Source organism: Euprymna scolopes, chromosome 6 (assembly GCF_053919585.1).
Source record: "Euprymna scolopes isolate OS-2025 chromosome 6, ASM5391958v1, whole genome shotgun sequence".
Lineage (NCBI taxonomy): Eukaryota > Metazoa > Mollusca > Cephalopoda > Sepiida > Sepiolidae > Euprymna > Euprymna scolopes.
In genome coordinates this window covers 103,033,931-103,052,086 of record NC_136487.1, presented here as the reverse complement: position 1 = coordinate 103,052,086, position 18,156 = coordinate 103,033,931, and the positions used below count along the sequence as shown (strand labels likewise).

The 18,156-nt window shown below is 35.1% G+C and overlaps 1 protein-coding gene across 4 annotated transcripts in view; it reads left to right on the top strand.

Annotated features, from left to right (window-relative positions):
* Positions 1–18,156, top strand: part of LOC145277827 (monoglyceride lipase-like) — a 610,056-nt gene that overhangs the window by 435,817 nt on the left and 156,083 nt on the right. The window lies entirely within an intron of this gene.

Genomic DNA, 18,156 nt, shown 5'->3' with positions numbered 1-18,156 from the left:
GTAACACTTGTGAACGAGTGCTTTTGTCAAAAGCTGGCTATGTCAACCACTTTAAGTCCCACAAAACTCCTGTTCAGGCCAACTTTTCACCTATTAGTCCGAACCAAACGATCTGTTTAACACGCGCACACACACACACACACACACACACACACACACATTTATATATATAATAATAAAGCCTTAATCTCTGTCCAGTTGTTTGATTATTTATTTGCTCACATGCATCATGCATGGCCTTATAGCAAATTATATATATATATATCGAGGAACTATGATGTATATTGCATATATATATATATATATATATATATATATATATATATATATATATATATATATATGCAGTATACATCATATACATCATAGTTCCTCGTGAATAATGTGTATACAGTTCCCCCACTGACATCAAACTGTGCATTTATTGTCTTTATAGACACACGATGGTCCTTATCCATGAAATTCTTTATTTGGCCAATCAACTCTGGTGTTCTGACATCCTTACTCCTCCCACACCTATTATCATCCTTCACAGATTTCCTGCCTTCTCTGAATCTCTTATACCACTCAAAAAGATGGTTCAAAACAGTCTGAAGTATTACATACATTTCTGTGGAATTTTGTCCAAGTTTAAAACCAAATTTTATTGCATAGTGTTCTTCTAAAATCTCCTCATGTCCAGATTGCATTTTTGAAATTCACCAGCTGTAACAATCAGACTGTAGTAGGGTGTATTCCAATTCCTGCTGTAGCTGTTTATTTGAACCTGAAATCATAAAAATTGGCCAGTCATCTTATAAGATGTATAGCAATAAGATATTGAATTTTCAAGAATTTATGATAATTTGAAATGCCTCTACGAAAATGTCTGGAAACTTAGTGAAGACAGATTGGATATGGTATACAAACTGTAGTGAGTTTTTGGGTGGTGTACTTTGGTATTTGGCCCAGATTTCTTGGAGCTGAGGTCATGCTCTTTAGATAATTGTTTCGATGGAGGGTATCTGTCTCTTAATATATATTTCTCTTATTTGATATTACCTTTTTTGATGTAGGCAATGGGCGATTTTTTTTTCTTGACATTACATGGATGATTAGAGTTGAAATTTAGATATTGTCTATTGGAATTGTGGTGAAAGTTGGTTTTCGGTATACAGATAACCTAACCCCCTGATGTATATATGCATATATACAAATGTACACATACACACATAACACATACACACAAATATTTATTGACCACATGTAACAATAAAGAAGTAAATAAAATATAATCTTACCTAGCAGAAATTATTTAAAACAAATGTAGCATGCATGGTCCCCCATGAGTGCACAGTGAATTGCGGCATAAAAAAAATGACTAATTTCAGCATTTGCCCCCCCCCCCCACTCCATTTAGCCCCCAAAATCCCCAGGGCCTTAACATATTTAAATTTGAGTTCAGCATCATGCAAAACTACTGAATATTTTGGATAAATATAGTAAAATAGTCCCAAAAATGGAGTGTTTTTATTAGCCCTAAAAGAGTCCCTGGGGCATACCCAAGAGTTGTTGCGAAGTATAAACAAAATTATATCGAAATCAGTTAGTTACTACTTTTCAGAAAGTTTTATAAAAATCCAAGGCATCAATTTTTTTTTTTTAATAAGCATAAAAGTGTTAATTTTAACCATTTTAACCTGAAAGGTACCCCTGGGGGGAGGGCAACCGGAATTTTACCAGAAAATCCGTTCTGTTACTTTTTTTACTCATATCATGTTCAATGTTTGTGCAAAATTTCCAAAAATTCCAAGGCATAGTTATTGAGAAAAGTGCGGACAGATGAACGGACAAGGGGGAATTTACAGGTCCACCCTCCTTTTGACAGGTGGACCAAAATAGGATTTAATACATGCAAACATGCGTACATATTCTAAACTTTTATAGTTTTGTGTGTGTGTGTGTGTGTATATATAATGTCAGGTCATGTCATATGCTACTGGTACCATGTAACCCAGTACTATCTGCCTCATGGTCGGGTCACCGGCGACTAAACTGGTTCCCCCACCAGACTTGTTTGGCGAGAAGGGTGGCTAGTCTCCCTGAAGGATTAAAAACAAGACCTTCCAAAGAGCGCATGAACCCTTTTTCCGGGTCAACGGCCAACTAGCACTGTGTGTGTTTGTGTGTATGTATGTGTGTGTTGGGGTGGAGAGGGCTCCCGTAAGCCGTGGTGAAGGCAACCTTTCTAGGAGAAGCAAATCTCTAATTTAAAAAACCATAAAGCGGGAGACCAGTACCCGCATTAAGCTGGTCTGTAGTTTAACTTGTTGCTGGCTATCTTGCTCTTGCTTGTTGCTGGATCTCAACATTTTGAACCGAGAGAGAAACTTAGCTGTCGTACAAAGCTAAGACTCTGTAACATCATCTGTGTATAGATACTCCCTTAGTCATTTGTCTATTAAAATGGTCCTGTGGCGATGGAAGTCCTTTTTGGGCTCATGGACTTTAAGTGTCTGAGGGAGTGGCACTCGTCTGACAAGACGTTGCAATCATCATATATATATATATATTATTTCTTTTAGCTTTGGAATTAGTGGTCTTTTTAATTATAGTCAATCTCTCATCCCTTTACAATCCTATATCTGTAATCTAATTCAATATGCTTGTATAAAATAGTTTCACTAAATCAGACATTTCAGCCATACCCAATGCTCCAATTGCTACATCAAATAACTCTAAAAAATCTTTTTTCTCCCATTGCTCATTATTTTAATGTAACTTATAGATGATATCTCTTTTGGCACTAGTAATATCAGTATTTAATGTTGTAAAACCTAATGTTTTGTGAAATAGATCTTTTATTTTATATTATAAATATGGCCATTATATGAAAAACGTTTGAGTAAAAGTATAGTTTACTTGGAAACTGTATCCCCAGAAAATAATCATAGTCTAGAAAAATGTTACATAGATAGTACATGTACTGATTTTAAGGCTAGATATATCAGGTTGATAAGAATGTTCTTGCGGTTTTTTACTATAAATTTGGATAAACATATCTCAGCTCAAACAAAAATTTATTGATCGAAATAAACACCATTAGAATCAACACACTTTTGCCAATGCAAAACAAGTCAATACCAGTAGCATAAAAATCATGCATTCTGATGAAGTCACTGAAGGCATTTTTGATATCGTTCAGGTTTTTGAAGCATTTCTCATGCAGAAAGTTGTTGAAATGCTTGAAAAAGTAGTAGGTGAGAGATCTGGAGAGTATAGCGAATGAGGCAGAGTTTTATAGTCCAATTCGTTCAACTTCTGCAGGATCAGTTTAGCAATGTGTTGTCGAGCATTGTTGTGGAGGAGAAATGGGCCTTTTCTGTTGACTAATTCTGGGTGTTGTTGTCAAAGTTTCTGATGCATTTCATCTATTTGTTGACACCGTAATGTTTTCACCTGCATTCAAAAAACTTTAATAGATGAGACCGGTTGCAGACCACCAAACAGTCAGCATGCCCTTCTTTTGGTGAAACTCTGGCTTCAGGAAATGTCGTGGAGCTTTGTCAGCATTTAACCACTGAGCTGAAAGTCACCGATTGTTGTAAAGAACCCACTTTTCATTGCAAGTCACAACCCAGTTGAGAACTGGTCATTATTATATACTCCCTAGATCATAATATCTACAATTTGCGAAGGAGTGTCATATCAAGATTTATTTTGATTGACTTTTATAAAATTCATGTTATTCCTTCCTTTTGCATGTTTGTTTGGCTTTTTCATATAAAAGTGAAACTGAATCGGCCTTTCATGTCGGGACATCTAGAAAGCAATCAGCTTTGATCAATCTGGATTTCTCCCCTCATATCAGACAATTGCTATTGATTTGGACACTCCCTTTTTGTGGGGAGTTGGTTTTGCCTAACATCGTGGGGGAAACAAATAAATGAAATGGTGGAACGCTGAACTTTTTCATTGACATTGCTAAATTTCAACGCTTTTTCATTTCCTATGGCTTCACGTTTCCTTTCACATTCTTTTCTGCTTTCAGGTTCGTTTTTTTTTTCTTTTACACCTACAAACATCCAGGCAACGCTGGGTACCCTCGCTAGTACAATATAAAAAGTGAAAATTACGATACATTTCTACAGTTTTAGCGAAACGTATAACAATTAAAAACAATGACGCTGCTGAATTTTGAGATGAGGATTGGTTATTTGTAATATTTGGATTTATTGGACTACTGTTCTTATCTTGAGTGTGATTTTCACAACGTTTTAATTATGATATGGGAACCATCTTCTTTTTTCTATAATATAAATCTCACCTGTCTGTTTAAATGTATGTTTGTATGTCTGCCTAAAACTTTTGACAGAGATCGGTATCGTTTTGAAGCTCGACCGTTCGAACGATAGATATCTAAAAATTGGCCAAAAACATTAATTCCTTCCCTCTCAAATGGACACTTTTCTACAGAGAGAGGTCGTTTTTTTTTTTGCTGATATTTTCAAAAGTCATCCTCTCTTTTCTGGCCTACGTCACTTCTGGTTTGGCGATGGACACAATAGCAAACACATCACTTTTTTTTTCACAGTCTTTTCCTCCTTTGCAGTACATGTTCGAGCTTGCCTACTACCACTTTTTTTTTTTTTTGCTCAACACACCCTTCCAAACACCCGGGCAACACTGGTCCCCCAGGCTAGTCTATTATATAAATCTCACTTGTCTCTTTAAATGTAATGTATGCATGCTTAAACTTTCAACAGTGGCGACGGATTTTCCTAAGATTGGTATCGTTTTGAAGCTCGACCCTTCAGATGACAAATATAAAAAAATTGGTTAAAAACATTAATTCCTTTACCCTCAACTGGGCACTTTTCTACAGCTTTTTTCGCCGATATTTTTGAAAATCATCCCCTATTTTCAATTGACTAGCCTTAATTTAAACATTCATCACATCCGTTTTGGTGATGGACACAACAGCAAAGACCTGGTACAGGTTTGAACCTGCCTGCCTACTACCACTTTTTTTTTTTTTTTTGCTCAACACACACCTCCAAACATCCGGGCAACGCTGGGCACCCAGGCTAGTTGTTGCATAATAGAAGTGAAGATGACATTTCATAACGGCGTTTCTTTTTGGTTATCATTCGATCTGTAAGGTACTCATTTATCAAGTTTTTTTGTTTTTCCAATCTCTCTCAAGTGATTGGAAATCATTGTATATATTATGTCTAATTCAGAAACAAGTTTTCGAACAGTAGTGTGTGGATTGGCTTCGACTAAGGTTCTTAATTGATTATTGTCAACATCCGATGGCTGACCATTACAATTATCTTCAAGACTCTCATCATCGCCACTAAATTTCTAAAACCACCATTGTGCTGTGTGTTCAATAGTGGTTTTTGGGCCAAACTCTTCATTGATATTGCAAGCTGTTTCAGCAGGTATTTGGCCTAGCTTGAATTGAAATAAGAGAATTGAGTAAATTTTCTTTTTTCTGTCTTGTCTTTAACGTTTTGAAAAGACAATTCTGTTAAGACGATTGTAGTTTAAATAATTAGATATTATAACAAAATTTATTTGAAAATACATCATTTGAAATCCAAATGAAATATTCTGCAAGAACTTTCTTACACCATACACCATAAAAAATCATTGAATAACAGAGCATCGATACTGCACTACCTAAACACATTGTCTCTTCAGGAAAATACATGTACTAAAATGAAGTGTCTTGAAAAAAGTTTCAAGCCGGACACTTACAACCACACCTGCTTTTTTCTTTTAATGAAAAATTAGCTATCATTTCATTCTTAATTAAAGAAAAATTACTGAATCAAAGAAATGAAATAAATATTTACTTTAGATGAATATGGTATAGTATATAGTTTAGGAATCTCCAAACTATGATCTGCAGGCCAGATCTGACCTACCAAAGTCTTTAATCACCTTGCAGAGCTTTTATGGAAAACATAGAAAAAAATTTAGGAAATTTAAAAAAAATAAAACATGTCCTCTTGTATATGTACCTATTTACTATGCCTCCCCACGGGACAGAGTTAGACACCAGGGTCGTTTTTTAACGTGGAGAAAAGGTACAAAAATAAAAATTGTCTCAGTCATGAAGGATTTCTCCTCCACCGAAAGAGAACAAGAAATGGAAGTGCAGCATCTGAAGAACAGATGCTACACTTTGATCTTGACCAAAAAGGCCAAGAAATATGTACACTGCTTCTTCTTGATTCTCTAATTTTCACTTATCTTCTTTTGCAGACCACATTTCCTTTTTAAAAAAGTTGAGGTTTACTTATTAATGTTAATAAACCACTGCAATAGTACATTTGAGATGGACTCCTTCCTCCTCTCATTCTCATAATTAAAATTTTTTTTTTAATTACATTTTCACCCCAAACAAGGTATATTGCCACTTTGATGTAGAGAGCTACTATCAGGGACATAAGCTACAGAGGTACTATGTAGGGAGTTGGACAGCAAGATGTTGGTTCACATTACACTTGAACTTCTGCATGTCAGTACAGTTGGGGAAGCAGGGACCCGAAAGGGAATCCCAAAGTATAGCAGTTCTGTGGAAGAAACTACTGAAGTAGAAAGCTCTCTTACATCTAGTGATCTCTACTGTGTAGGGGTGGGATTTAGCTTTTTTTTTTTTTTATTCAATTTTCACCCCAAACAAGGCACAGTGCCACTTTGAAGCAGGGGGCTACTATTAGGGAATTAATTAGCGGGGTCATTATGAAGGGAGAAGAGTAGAAAGATGTTTGTTAACATTACACTTGAACTTCTGCATATCATTGCAGTTGGGAAAGCAGAATCCCGGAAGGGAGTTCCAAAGACCCGCAGTTCTGGGGAAGAAACTATTGGAGTAAAAGGCTTTCTTGCACCTAGGGATCTCTACTGTAAAGGGATGAGACTTAGTAGCTTGTCGGGTTTGTCGGGGGTAGTTACGTCGGGGAGGTACAAGTGTTTGCAGTTCGTCAGAGCATTCACCATTAAAGTATTTGTAGAACAGGCAGAGGGATGCAACATCTCGTCGATGGGACAGAGGTTGAAGCCTAGATGACAGTTCAGGACCTATCAGGTTGGCGACTCTTTTTTGAACCCTGTCCAGGAGCGAGAGACAAGCAGCAGATGCACCAGCCCAGATGTGACAACAGTACTCCATACATGGGCGAATGGTTGCCTTATAGAGGTATAGGATACTGGCAGGCGTAAGTAGTTTTTTAGCACGGTAGAGGGAGCCAACCTTCCTTGCAGCAGCCTTGGCAATGCTCTCAATGTATCTATTCCAGTTCATATTCCCTGTAAACGTTAGGCCGAGGAGTTTAAAAGAAGTACTTTCAGGCAATGTCTTCTTGGCCATTGCTATTGGTGGTAGAGAAGATTTCTTGTAGTTATTGAAGGAAACAAGCTTAGTCTTAGCAGCATTGAATGTGACCAACCATTTTTGTCCCCATTCCACTACGGTCATCCTCTAGTGTTTCTGCCATTTTCTTGGATATGTGTTCATTTGTTTTCCCCTCATATCTGTTATAGAGAGTGGTGTCATCGGCAAATATACCCATCTCCGAAACAATATTATCAGGGAGGTCGTTTATGAATATCAGGAATAATAGAGGTCTAAGGATAGACCCCTGAGGTACTCCCGCATTTATGTCATATTGTTTGGATGTACATCCGTCGAGGACAACTTTGATTTTTCTATTACTTAAGAAGGATTTAATTACATTATGAATTCTTCCAGTGATTCCATATGATCTAATTTTCCTTAGAAGACCATCGTGCCATACCCTGACAAAAGCCTTAGATATATCAAGGGCCACCGCTCTACCCTCCCCTGTTTTATCCAATGAACGGTATATACGTTCAGAAACTACAGTTAAGATATCTGCTGTTGAACGGGCTTGCCTGAATCCATATTGTTTGTCAGTCAGGAGTTTAGCAGCTGTTAGGTGCTGGACTAGGGCTTGATTAACTAAGGACTAAAATATTTTGGCGAAAAGTGGGAGGAGGCTAATGGGGCGATAATTTAGTGGGTCAGTTCTTTCACCAGAATTCTTGAAGACTGGTACCACAGAGGCGGTTTTCCAGCAGTCGGGAAAACAGCTGTTTGTTGGGTTTGTCGGGGATATTTACGTCAAGGGGGTACAAGTGCTTGCAGTTCGTCAGAGCATTCACCATTAAAATACTTGTCGAAGAGGCAGAGGGAGGCAACATTTCGTCAGTGTGACAGAGGTTGAAACTTAAATGACAGTTCAGGACCTATCAGGTTGGTGACTCTCTTTTGAAGCTTGTCTAGGAGTGAGAGACTAGTAGCAGATGCACCAGCCCAAATATGACAACAATACTCCATACATGTATGGAGTATTGTTTATTATTAAATTAAATATGGACTTACAGAGTAGCACGCCGGTAAAAATTTAATGTATTTCAACGAAAAGTGGCAATTAAATTTTTCTAGTAAATGGAGAAGAAACAGATTCAATATTATGCCGGCTACTTTTAGATCTTTGGCCTAGCAACATAATGGGCATCATCCATTGGCTGGACGAGAGAGACTCCTTTTGGCAGCAAAGGGAAATTTGAAAAGAAAATTCAGTTAACCATGCAAGATTAAGGATGACAAGTGATATTTTGAAATCTGACTCCGAGATCGGAAAATATCTTGTAAAAAAGAAAAAAATGAAAAGTGAGGACTAACAGTGAAGGACAAGTCTAGAAAAAAATGCAGCAGTGTTGTTTCCACATATATATTTGTTAAATTAGCCTGTTGATGTCCAAAAAAAAAAAAAAATTCTTCACCGCAGCAGTTATGCTAAAATTAAAAATGCGAAAGAAAAAAGGGAAAGAAAGAGAGGAGAAAAGAAAAGAATGAATCAAGATATGTCAATGAAAAAGCATATTCCACCATCTGAATAAAATTTTCCCATCGAAAAAAAAATAAAAAAAGCAATTTTATTTTTAACTATATTCTTTTGTGACTTTTGTCCTGACAACAAAAAAGAAAGGACATAGGCTGCACCTAATCCATTTCATTTTTTAATTTACAACTTGTTTTAAACATTTATTCTGAATGGTAACTTTAACCAATTTGTTGTCTTACATTCAGAGACAATATCTTTTTTCTTGCTTGCATTAAAAATTTGTATTTTCGCCTGCACATAAAATTTGCTAAAGACCCTAGAATTAAGCTAAGGAATCAAACTGACTATATGTGTATTTAATCTATACTCAGTTTTTGTCATTGACAGGAATTTAAAATTGTGTGGTTCACTTGTGCTTCACTAGGGGAAGTCCCTACTTGTCAATCAACTAAAATTGTACTAAAATCTTCCAAGTAGTATGCGCCTAAAATTCTGTTTTGGTGATAATTTTACTCTTGCTGACAGAGCTATTTATTAGGGATATTACCCAAGTATAATTATAGAAGGAGTTTTATGCTTAATAGCTTTCTCTTTTGGAAATAAAATCAGCATAACAATATATTTAATAAATTTAACATTTTTTTTTTACATAGGAACCGTAGGACTATTAAATACCCTCTGGACTTTTCCATGCAATGTTGATTCAAGGAAGAAAAAAGAAAATTGACTCTGAGTGTCAAAGTTTTCAGAAACAGTAGAATGTGAACTATTTTTTTTTTTTTTTGATTAAATTAGTGTCAGATGATCAGGCATTTTGCCTTATATGCAATGACATATGAAGAGTACAATATTCATAGAAAGAGTACAATATTCATAGGAAGAGTATAATATTCGGCAAGATTATGAAACAAAATATTCATCACATTACTCATAATTCACTGGGCAACTCCAAATAGAGATATTTTTAAAATTTAAGAAAAAATTGTCATCAATTCAGTCCATTTTTATTAAGAAAATTGCAGAGAATGGGGCAGTAATGCAAACGAGTGAAAATATGGTGCACATGTTGGCTAAGAAAGGTAAACCATTTACAAATGGAAAACTTATTAAAAAACTGTCTTACAGAAGTTGCAAAGGAAATGTGTTCCGAAAAAGTTGATGCAGTCTTTTTAGAAATAGTGTTGCTTATAAAGTGGAAATTCTTGGAAGAAATATTGTGTCACAGTTGAAAGATAAGGCAAGAAAATTTGTAAGGTTTGCTGTTGCACTTAAAGGGTATGGCACAGTTTAAGTGTTATTTTTTAGAGGAATAAATGTTAAGTTTGAAATTCCCTAGCATCTATGCACAGTACACATGGAAAAACAACAATAATACATATTTTTGCCAAAGTAGAAAAGTCATTGGCCAGATACAACCTAGAATGGAAGAAACGGAAGTGCATAATTTCAGGATAATGGCAGAAATATGTGTATAAAAGGAAAAGGCTTGGTAGAGCACATTAACCGAGCTATTGTAAATTCCGGTTGGCATTACACTGCATCATTTATCAACAAGCAATTGTGCAAAGCATCAGAACATGTCATCTGTTTTTTCCACTGTTAACTACATTCGACGTCATCGACTCAATCATCACCAATCCTCTTGGAAATGGATACTGAATTTCCAGATCTACCTTATCACACTTCAGTGAGATGTCCCTTCAAGCTATGATTGAATCATTCTTAAATGAGAAGAACCATCCATTATTAACAGACAGTGAATGGCTTTACTAACCTTTGCAGTAGATTTAACCATGCACCTCAATATCTTTAATTTGTGCCTTCACTCATTTGCAATTTGTACTCCAAGGTAAAAGCTTTTCATCAGAAGTTATTATTTTATAATCAGCTTACAAGAAGCTCCTTGCTGTGACAAATATAGCCAAAAAATTGTGACCCCTTTCCCAAGTTTTTGCTCAAGATGTCATTTCCAATTTGAAACAACAATTTCAGGAGCATTTCTCTGATCTTGATTGCATGTTCTATTATGTTGAAAACATTTGAAAATCATTTCAACTGTTATTGAAGACTTGGCCCACAGAAGAGAATTATTGATTTGTAATCAAATGACATTCTGAAAGGCAATTTTAAGGAAGGAAATTTAATTGAATTTTACAAAAGTCTTCCATTTGATGATTATGTTTGTTTCCAAACGTTTGTTCTTTGACACTGTATTTGTATGAAAAAACTTTTTTAAATCATGCTACAAATCACAATTGCTTGATGAACATTTTAATGCTTTGCTTTTGATTGGAAACATTTTGAACCACAAATTTCATGCTTGTAAATCTAATATTAACAAATAATGACAGAGTTGAAGTGATTTTTGAATGTTAATTTTTAAGAGAAAATTCTGCACTTATTCAAATTTTGGAAATAAATGTCCTGTTAATTCTTATAACTATTAATTCACTGTTTCTTGGTCTCTTTATTTTGGTACATCTAGCTCTAAAAGTCAACAATATGGGTCTGTTTGAAAACTTTGCAAACCTTTGATCTAGTGAATCTGCCATAACACTCCATAAGGAACTAATATGCCTTAAAACACCCCCGACCAAGTATGCATTTAATGTTATTTGAATTCCTAAATAGAAGTAGTTGAATTATATGGTAGGTTAAATTGTGACCCAAGCCCTGTGAGAATGGATTTAACAGTAATAATTGTTATAATAGAGCTTTTATCATGTGAAATAATACTAGGCAATTCTCAATTGCCTTGCTGGCTCTCCCTTGCTAGTTTGTGAGTTGATAATAACAATTGAAGACTAATATTATTTGTAATTGAATATTGTTTTGGCTTGGGCATTGGGTGATGATGACTCCTGGTTCACCTTTTGTAGAACCTGCTGACGTGAGAAATTCCTTGATGAAAAATTACCCACGGGGATGCTTACGTAAGATTTGCAATTGACCAATGTAAATGAGCCTAAGCATGACAGGGTGATCTCTCATTGGCTGAAGTGTACGCCCAAGAACATCCGACACTCCCTGTTACTGAATATAAAATGATGTGAACAAGCAAATTTCGATGGGACAGCTGAGCGAGAAAGAGTCCAGTGTGACTCTGCACAAGCTCTTCCACTGCAGGCCGACAAAAGGAACTCCCCAGATTGGGGGACATCAACTGCATTCCTATGCAAAAAGAACTCCCATCTCACTAATCACTATTGACCACCTACATCCCATAACTGACTGCAGATTTCTCTGAAAGAAAAGAGGAAGAAAGAAAGAGGGGAAATATGAGCTGACATGTGCTAATAATTTTCAATGAGATTGTTATCAGATATTCAAAACGAAAGGTTTGTTTTTTTCTAAAGGAGGAGCAATGGTCTACGAAAAAAAAGTATTCCTCTGATGGACTGTTGGCTTGATGCTCTTCAAATATATATCTAACCATCTTTTGTTGGAATGGCATTGTATATTTGTACAGTTTTTTTTGTTTTTTTTTAAATTTGTAATTATTTAGTTTTGACTATATAATCTTTGTATAGAAACCGACCAGAGGAGTTGATCATTGTTTTTTTTTTGTGTGGCTTTTAGAATTAACATGCTTCAAATTGCAGGATAACCAACATCAAGTCCAGGGCTCATCTCGTTGATTCCTTGTGCGAAAAGTGTGTAAAGTGGACTTTAAAGTCTCCTGAGTCGGAGACGAGCGCTCAATTTATAACACCGCATGACGACAGGTGTTCCACTTTTTCCCCGACCTGTCTCATCAGTCGTTCCCATTCTCTACATCCCCTCCCCCCACACACCTTATAACTGCAACACCGGTGTTTTGTGGTCACTTGTTGGGAAAGTTCTGTATAGTTGTGAGTTGGTCCTCACATTTTTGGAGAGAATGGTCTTGGTGGTCGTGTTACTCTCATGCTGCATCGTGGCATCAGACTTGTTGGTTTGTGCCTGATTGGGTCTTGGTTATGCAACTCCATATCTGTGTCAGATGTGTCGTCTGCCATCATTACGTTATCATCCATCTTTTCCACATTCATCCTCTCATGTATGTTACACAGGAATACACTGTCCTTCATTCATGGCCTTTAAGGAGGTGATTGAAGGGGTGGTTGTATGAGCAAATAATCTAGCGTATTCATGATAGGTTGGTTCTTCCAGAGGAAACGACGATTGCGTAGTATGATTCTGCCACTTCCATCCAACTGTATCCGGTATTGTCTATTACCCATGGTCTCGACAACTCTCCCCGTTTTTGTTCAGCGTCATGGATTCTGCATCTGAATGGATCTGCCAACCTGAAGCTTTTGGAGTGGACGGTTGTGCATGTTGTATTGCTTTTTTTGCCATCGCCCTTTCTGTATCCCAAACCAAAATTTTATTTTTATCATATCTAAAAAAAAGTAATGTGGGCATGTAGATTTTTGTAAACCATTTACAAAAATACCAAATTTATTTTGGTAGGTCAATTAGCCATCAAGTTATGATCATTCAAAGTTTGTCGGAAAGTTGAAATTTGCTATCGTGGCCGAGAAGCCAAATTTCATAGTTTATAACTAAAAATGTAAGCTACTAACAAGTGAAAAATCCTTATAAATGTAATGTCATCTTGTAGTAGATGAAAATCAATACACATTTAGGCAATAAATATTAGATGAAACCAACTTAAACACTAGGCAAAATCCCTCTATCAACGCGAAAACAGTGAAAATACGACACGGAAATGCAACTTTAACTGTTCATATCAATTTCATTTTAATAGCTAATGTATTGAATCTTCTGAGTATGATTCAAAACACATTAGAGATCAAGATAATTCTTTCTTTTAATTATAAATTGATAAAACCACTCAATTGTGGACCATGTAAAAGCAGTCAAACAGGCAATTTTGTAAAAAGGGCAAAAAAGGTAAAAAAAAATGAGTCAAAAGTATACGTTACTGAAATTGCTGTAAAAATGTAACCATTGGTGGTAGAAGCTTGAAACTTTGCAACTTTACTAATTTTGGAGTGAGGAATTCAAAATAATTGTTGCCTTGTTTCTAATAACAAAGCTTTTTGCCACAGAAATACTTTTACTTTGGGAAATTTAAACTCGCCAAAAAAGCACCGACGACAATAATATTTAGAAATTTTTTATACAAAAAAAAGGCACAAATCATTTTTTTTAAACATTGAAAAACTTTCAATTTAAAAAACAAGTAAGAAAGATATTTTAGGTCTTACTACAATTCCTTTCTTATCGATCTTCTCTCAGAATTCTTTCATAGGCTTCTGTTATGGTAGATATCTCAGGAACCCTCCAAATCCTACCATCACTTGAAACTGGCATTACCTCAAAATCCCATCTGTAGACAAATGCTGACTCTACTTGTGCAATGTCATCTGATAAAGGCCATCGAAAATAATCTTTTCTACTTTTTGTTTGCATTAAAAATTTTACTACAGCGCTGGATGCAGATATAATATCAATGACTTGGCCAATGTAAAAGTTGGTGTCATAGTAGACAGCTACCCATTGTCCTTGATGTTCATAACTGAAGATATCCTGAGATGGTTCTTCATCACAACTGCAGGACTTATCTGAATGTTCAGCAGATTCACTTAGGGAAGACAATTTTTGTTGCTTTGGTGGAGGTGGAGATGAATCAATTGGATTTCTTTTCAAGTAGACAGAGAGAGCAGCTCCCAGTTGAACTTTATTTCCAATGGTGTTGATTTTGACACCTAAAACAAGCTTGAGGTATCTCAATTGGTCTTTGAGTGCTTCCAAACCATTTTCTGAAATTTTTTTTATCTGTTTATCAGACTTCACTGGACCACCATGCTTAATAACAGAGTTAATAATTCTCTCTTTCTCAGCAGCAGCTTGACGTTCTTTTTCCTTCTTTAATCTTTCATTTTGTGCAATTTTTTCTTGGACACGAAGTTTCACAAGGGCTTCTTGTTGTGCATGTTTTTGTCGCAAATGTTTTGCATGTTTTCTGGAGATGCTCAGAATGGATTGCCTCTTTGTTGATGGTATTACTTCCAACCAAGCTGTTGTCCGATTGCGCTTAAGCATATTTGAAGATGATCGATTATGTAGTGATGCATGTCGTTTTGTTTGCATGCTAAAATCTAAATCTCCAAAGGCATGCTCACCTGACAGATTTGTTAAAGGGCAGCTCTTCAAGGCATCTCTCGTCTCCTGATCTACATCTTTTCCAAAATCACCTCCTTCTAAAAAGTCATGCAACTGGTGCTTAGTGACAATGAGGAACTGACTGAGTATCTTGCGCAAACATTCTAAAACAAGTTCAGGGGCTGTGAGACTAATACAGAGAGACACATTGCCTTCCTCAAAGAATTCCCCATTAAATACACCTTTACAGTCAGATTTTAATAACAACTGGGGATTGTTGATCCAGCATTCTAAACTTAGAGCCATTTTCTTGATATAGTGATGGAAGTCAACATACTGAACAGGTTTCCAGAAAGGTTTGGTCAAATTAATGTTCAGCAAACCAACTGCAGCAAGTAGGGAATGTAGTCTCTCATCAGAAATGTCAGCCAAAACACTCTGTAATTTCATATTGCAAGATGTTGCAAACACAGATAAAAATAATTTTATGTGCTCTTTATGGTGATATATTGCCAGGGCATTTTCAAATAGAGAATTAAACCTATTTGCCCGATAACTTGTGATTTGAGATTGGTGCCCTTCTTTGCTGCAGAATGCCAGCCATTCTGTCCTGCAACCACTTTTATTGTTTTTGAGTGTACGGGTGACGACAAAAAAAAAAAAAAAAAATTAATATGCGTTCTGTCACAATTTCTGTTAATGCTGACATAAAAAGTTTTTATGTAATTATTTTCAAATTTTAGGACAAAATAATTTAATATATTTGCTAATATATAGCCTTGGAACTGAGTTTTTATATTTAGTCAGTTTTTTTCTACAAAGCGTAAATGTTGACATGTTTTACGAATCCAAAACAAAGAAACAAAAAATTAGTAAATAAATAATGCTTATTTTAAGTAATTTATTTTAAATAATTTTTTTTAATTCTCTTTTTTTTTTTTTCATAATTAAAAAAACTTATGTTTCTGAACAATAATAAAAACATATACTTTATCGTCATAAGTCACTAGCCGAACGTTTTGTTTATGGAATTTAATTAAAATAATTTAACAATGCTAAAGTTTATCCAACCGAAAAAAATAAAAGTTTCCGTCAGTCCCACACAACTAAAAATGTTTTGTACACGGTTTTATTAATTAATTTAATTAAAATAATCTAACAATGCTGAAGGACCGAAGGAGAAAGCGATGAAAGAACATATGAAAGTCTGAAAAAAGCTATAGAAAATAAACTGGCATTATTTTTTAAATTGTAAATTTTCATTTTTTTTAATGACGTTCTAAAAATATTAATTAAAAAAATATCTTTCTATAACTTTTAAATAATAAAGAAAAAACAAACTCACCTAAGAACTTTGGTAAGTCCATAGTGAAACTGAGTTGTTTGTTTATGTTTTTCCGTTCAGTCAGTCAGTACTTTGTGCTGCTGTGTGGCTACTGGTAGCTGACAGTTGATAATTGGTCTCTCTGGCATTAAGTTGAAAATCTCGAATTTAGGAAAACTCGTCCCGGGAAAACTCGTCCCGGGAAAACTCGTCTCCGGAAAACTCGTCTCCGGAAAACTCGTCCCCTTTCGCTAGGTAGGAAAACTGGTCCCTTATTGAATAAATATCGATTGAAAACACATTTTATGATCGTTTTTGAAGGAGATATTGCTTTTTAAAATAGACTATAGCCCCCCCCATAATATTTTAAAAAAAATATTTTTATTTGTTTAATGTTTTTTTTTTTTTTTTTTTTTTTTAAATAAAATCGATTGTCCGTTTTCTACCTAACTGGCTAAGTTCTTAGTGGTTTCACTTATTTTAAAGCGGTTATTATGTTCATACAAAGTTAATTACAATTTTTTTGGTTCTTATTTTAACGATGTTTTTTTGAGTCATAAAAACAATAATAAAAAAACAAAACAAAAAAATTAAAAACTGGGAGCGTTACTTTTTTGTTTTGGTTTTTTAATTATGATAGTTTTTGTTGTTATGTTTTCGTTTTCTCTCATACCAAATGCACTCATGATGCGTTATTTAAAATAATAATTCTATCAATTATCCACATTTATTGTCGTCCTGTCAAATTTTGCAAAAATTAACTAATAAATTAAAAGCGAAATATTTTTTTGGCGCGAGAGATTGCTAACAATTTCTCGTTAACTCATTTTTAATTTTTTTAATTTAAAAAAAAAAACATTAAACAAATAAAACTATTTTTTTTTAAATATTATGGGGGGGGCTATAGTCTATTTTAAAAAGCAATATCTCCTTCAAAAACGATCATAAAATGTGTTTTCAATCGATATTTATTCAATAAGGGACCAGTTTTCCTACCTAGCGAAAGGGGACGAGTTTTCCGGAGACGAGTTTTCCGGAGACGAGTTTTACGGAGACGAGTTTTACGGAGATGAGTTTTCCCGGGACGAGTTACGTTTGTTTTTGTAGCATACTTTTTATAACTCCTTGTAAACTTTACAATTGCTAGCTGGGGGATGGACAAAATCACCCCGGGCAACCCCCACCATCTACTTAAAACAAAAGGAAAACTGATAAAATCTCAAATGAACAAAAAATATTAAAAATCAGTTTTCATATTTTAATTTTAATTTAATTGAATTTAGGAAAATTAGATACTGTAGAATTAATTTTCGCAAGGTATGAAAATTAAGCAACTACAGAATAAATGTTAACTTAATAATAATGGACCAGTTTTCCTACCTAGCAAAAAATGGACGAATTTTCCATGGACGAATTTTCTGGGCACCCAAATGCGGTGGGGGGGGGCAAATTTTACTACCGCCCCGCCCCGGGCGGCAAAAGGTCTAGCTACGCCACTGAGGTTAGCGCTTTTGTCATTCACAGGAATTTGTAAATAAGCATCGCTCAAGTCGATCTTAGAAAAAAACATGCCACCATTTAATATTGTGAACACTTCCTCTGGGCTGTGTAATGGATAGTGGAAGTCTTCTAACAATCCATTGAGTCCAGTTGAGAAGTCGGCGCAAACGTTAAAAAAACAAAAACAAAGCAACAATTATCTTTTTCCTACTTCTTTCTAACAGGGGATCACAAACAATTTTTTATTTTTTCTATCTTCTCTCTTCATTAGCTCCCATAATTATACTGTTTACTTTTCTTACAGGGAGTTTATGTTGTAAAAAAAAGACTAAAATTTCATAAAACAAATGACGG